Source organism: Heptranchias perlo, unplaced genomic scaffold (genome assembly GCF_035084215.1).
Source record: "Heptranchias perlo isolate sHepPer1 unplaced genomic scaffold, sHepPer1.hap1 HAP1_SCAFFOLD_350, whole genome shotgun sequence".
Classification (NCBI taxonomy): Eukaryota; Metazoa; Chordata; class Chondrichthyes; order Hexanchiformes; family Hexanchidae; genus Heptranchias; species Heptranchias perlo.
The window spans coordinates 75,661-81,965 of NW_027139362.1; positions in this window are offsets into that span (position 1 = coordinate 75,661).

The window sequence follows — 6,305 nt, forward strand, 5'->3', positions numbered from 1 at the left end:
ACAGTAATACAGACACACTGACACACTCACACACACAAACAGTTATACAGACACACTTAAACACTCTCACACACAAACAGTAATACAGACACACTTACACACTCATACACACAAACAGTAATACAGACACACTTACACACTCTCACACACAAACAGTAATACTGACACATTTGCACACTCTCACACACAAACAGTAATACAGACCCACCGACACACACACACACAAACAGCAATACTGACACACTTACACACTCTCACACACAAACAGTAATACTGACACATTTGCACACTCTCACACACACAATCAGTAATACAGACCCACCTACACACTCTCACACACACAAACAGTAATACAGACCCACCTGCACACTCACACATACAATCAGTAATGCAGACACACTTGCACACTCTCTCACACACAAACAGTGATACAGACACACTTGCACACTCTTACACACACAAACAGTCATACAGACACACTCACACACTCTCACACATACAAACAGTAATACAGACACACTCACACACTCTTACACACACAAACAGGCATACAGACACACTGACACACTCTCACACATACGAACAGTAATACAGACACACTTCCACACTCTCACACACACAAACAGTAATACAGACCCACTTGCACACTCTCCCACACACAAACAGTGATACAGACCCACTTGCACACTCACACACACAAACAGTGATACAGACACACTGACACACTCACACACACAAACAGTGATACAGACCCACCGACACACTCTCGCACACACAAAGAGTAATACAGACCCACTTGCACACTCTCACACACAAACAGTAATACAGACGCACTTACACACTCTCACACACACAAACAGTAATACAGACCCACTGACACACTCACACACACAAACAGTGATACAGACACACTTACACACTCACACACACAAACAGTGATACAGACCCACCTACACACTCTCACACACACAAACAGTAATACAGACCCACTTACACACTCTCACACACACAATCAGTAATACAGACACACTTACACACACACACACACAAACAGTAATACAGACCCACTTACACACTCTCACACACACAAACAGTAATACAGACCCACTTACACACACACACACACAAACAGTAATACAGACCCACTTACACACTCTCACACACACAAACAGTAATACAGACCCGCCGACACACTCTCACACACACAAACAGTAATACTGACACACTTCCACACTCTCACACACACAATCAGTAATACAGACCCACTTACACACTCACACACGAACAGTAATACAGACCCACTTACACACTCTCACACACAAACAGTAATACAGACCCGCCGACACACTCTCACACACACAAACAGTAATACAGACACACTTACACACTCTCACACACCAACAGTAATACAGACCCACTTACACACACACACACACACAAACAGTAATACAGACCCGCCGACACACTCTCACACACAAACAGTAATACAGACACACTTACACACTATCACACACAAACAGAAATACAGACCCACTTACACACTCACACACACGATCAGTAATACAGACACACTTGCACACTTTCACACACAAACAGTAATACAGACACACTTGCACACGCTCACACACACAAACAGTAATACAGACACACTTACACACTCTCACACACAAACAGTAATACTGACATACTGACACACTCCCACACACACAAACAGTAATACAGACACACTTACACACTCACACACACTCAAACAGTAATACAGACCCACGTACACACTCACACACACAAACAGTAATACAGACCCACGTACACACTCACACACACAAACAGTAATACAGACCCACTTGCACACGCTCACACACACAAACAGTAATACAGACACACTTGCACACTCACACACACTCAAAAAGTAATACAGACCCACGTACACACACACACACACAAACAGTAATACAGACACACTTAAACACACTCACACACAAACAGTAATACTGACACATTTACACACTCTCACACACAAACAGTGATACAGACCCACCGACACACTCTCACACACACAAACAGCAATACTGACACACTTACATACTCTCACACACACACAGTAATGCTAACACACTTACACACTCTCACACATACAAACAGTAATACAGACCCACTTGCACACTCTCACACACACAAACAGTAATACAGACACACATACACACTCTCGCACACACAAACAGTAATGCAGACCCACCGACACACTCAGACACACAAACATTAATACAGTCACACTTACACACTCTTTCACACACAAACAGTAATACTGACACACTTACACACTCTCACACACACAAACAGTAATACAGACACACTTACACACTCACTAACACACAAACAGTAATACAGACACAATTACACACTCTCACACGCACAAACAGTAATACAGACCCACTTACACACTCTCACACACACCAGCAATAATACAGACACACTTACACACTCTCACACACACAAACAGTAATACAGACACACTTACACAATCTCACACACACAAACAGTAATACAGACCCACTTACACACTCTCACACACACAAACAGCAATACAAACACACTTACACACTCTCACACACACAAACAGTAATACAGACACACTTAAACACTCACACACAAACAGTAACACATACACACTTACACACTCACACACACAAACAGTAATACAGACACACTTACACACTCTCACATACAAACAGTAATACTGACACATTTACACACTCTCACACACACAAGCAATAATACAGACACACTTACATACTCTCACACACACAAACAGTAATACAGACACACTTACACACTCTCACACACACAAACAGTAATACAGACACACTTACACACTCTCATACACACAAACAGTAATACAGACACACTAAACACTCTCACACACACAAACAGTAATACAGACACACTTACACACTCTCACACACACAAACAGTAATACAGACACACTTACACACTCACACACACTCAAACAGTAATACAGACCCACTTACACACTCACACACACAAACAGTAATGCAGACCCACTTACACACTCACACACACAAACAATGATATGGACACACTTACACACACACACACACACAAACAGTAATACAGACACACTGACACACTCACACACACAAACAGTTATACAGACACACTTAAACACTCTCACACACAAACAGTAATACAGACACACTTACACACTCATACACACAAACAGTAATACAGACACACTTACACACTCTCACACACAAACAGTAATACTGACACATTTGCACACTCTCACACACAAACAGTAATACAGACCCACCGACACACACACACACAAACAGCAATACTGACACACTTACACACTCTCACACACAAACAGTAATACTGACACATTTGCACACTCTCACACACACAATCAGTAATACAGACCCACCTACACACTCTCACACACACAAACAGTAATACAGACCCACTTACACACACACACACACAAACAGTAATACAGACCCGCCGACACACTCTCACACACACAAACAGTAATACAGACACACTTACACACTCTCACACACAAACAGTAATACTGACACACTTACACACTCTCACACACACGAACAGTAATACAGACCCGCCGACACACTCTCACACACACAAACAGGAATACAGACACACTTACACACTCACACACAAACAGTAATACTGACACACTTACACACTCTCACACACACGAACAGTAATACAGACCCACTTACACACTCACACACACGATCAGTAATACAGACACACTTGCACACTTTCACACACAAACAGTAATACAGACACACTTGCACAGGCTCACACACACAAACAGTAATACAGACACACTTGCACACTCGCACACACAAACAGTCATACTGACATACTGACACACTCCCACACACACAAACAGTAATACAGACACACTTACACACTCACACACACTCAAACAGTAATACAGACCCACTTACACACTCACACACACAAACAGTAATACAGACCCACTTACACACTCACAGACACAAACAATGATATAGACACACTTACACACACACACACAAACAGTAATACAGACACACTGACACTCACACACACAAACAGATATACAGACACACTTAAACACTCTCACACACAAACAGTAATACAGACACACTGACACACTCTCACACACAAACAGTAATACAGACACACTTACACACTATCACACACAAACAGAAATACAGACCCACTTACACACTCACACACAAACAGTAATACTGACACATTTACACACTCTCACACACAAACAGTAATACAGACCCACCGACACACTCTCACACACACAAACAGCAATACTGACACACTTACACACTCTCACACACACGCAGTAATGCTGACACACTTACACACTCTCACACATACAATCAGTAATACAGACCCACTTACACACTCTCACACACACAAACAGTAATACAGACACACATACACACTCTCGCACACACAAACAGTAATGCAGACCCACCGACACACTCACACACACAAACATTAATACAGTCACACTTACACACTCACACACAAACAGTAATACAGACACACTTGCACACTCACACACACGAACAGTAATACAGACACACTTACACACTCACTAACACACAAACAATAATACAGACGCACTTGCACACTCTCACACGCACAAACAGTAATACAGACCCACTTACGCACTCTCACACACACAAGCAATAATACAGACACACTTACACACTCTCACACACACAAACAGTAATACAGACACACTTACAGACTCTCACACACACAAACAGTAATACAGACACACTTACACACTCTCACACACACACAAACAGTAATACAGACACACTTGCACACTCTCACACACACAAACAGTAATACAGACACACTTGCACACTCTCACACACACAAACAGTAATACAGACACACTAAACACTCTCACACACACGAACAGTAATACAGACACACTTACACACTCTCACACACACAAACAGTAATACAGACACACTTACACACTCACACACACTCAAACAGTAATACAGACCCACTTACACACTCACACACACAAACAGTAATACAGACCCACTTACACACACACACACAAACAATGATATGGACACACTTACACACACACACACACACAAACAGTTATACAGACACACTTAAACACTCTCACACACAAACAGTAATACAGACACACTCACACACACAAACAGTAATACAGACACACTTGCACACTCTCACACACAAACAGTAATGCAGACCCACCGACACACTCACACACACAAACAGTAATACAGACACACTTAAACACTCTCACACACAAACAGTAATACAGACACACTCACACACACAAACAGTAATACAGACCCACTTACACACTCACACACACAAACAATGATATGGACACACTTACACACACACACACACACAAACAGTAATACAGACCCACTTACACACTCACACACAAACAGCAATACTGACACACTTACACACTCTCACACACACAATCAGTAATACAGACCCACCTACACACTCTCACACACACAAACAGTAACACAGACCCACTTACACACTCTCACACACACAAACAGTAATACAGACCCACCTACACACTCTCACACACACAAACAGGAATACAGACCCACTTACACACTCACACACAAACAGTAATACAGACCCACTTACACACTCACACACAAACAGTAATACAGACCCACCTACACACTCTCACACACACAAACAGTAATACAGACCCACTTACACACTCACACACAAACAGTAATACAGACCCACTTACACACTCTCACACACAAACAGTAATACAGACCCGCCGACACACTCTCACACACACAAACAGTAATACAGACACACTTACACACTCACACACACGAACAGTAATACAGACACACTTACACACTCACTAACACACAAACAGTAATACAGACGCACTTGCACACTCTCACACGCACAAACAGTAATACAGACCCACTTACACACTCTCACACACACAAGCAATAATACAGACACACTGACACACACTCACACACACAAACAGTAATACAGACACACTTACAGACTCTCACACACACAAACAGTAATACAGACACACTTACAGACTCTCACACACACAAACAGTAATACAGACACACTTACACACTCTCACACACACAAACAGTAATACAGACACACTTGCACACTCTCACACACACAAACAGTAATACAGACACACTTGCACACTCTCACACACACAAACAGTAATACAGACACACTAA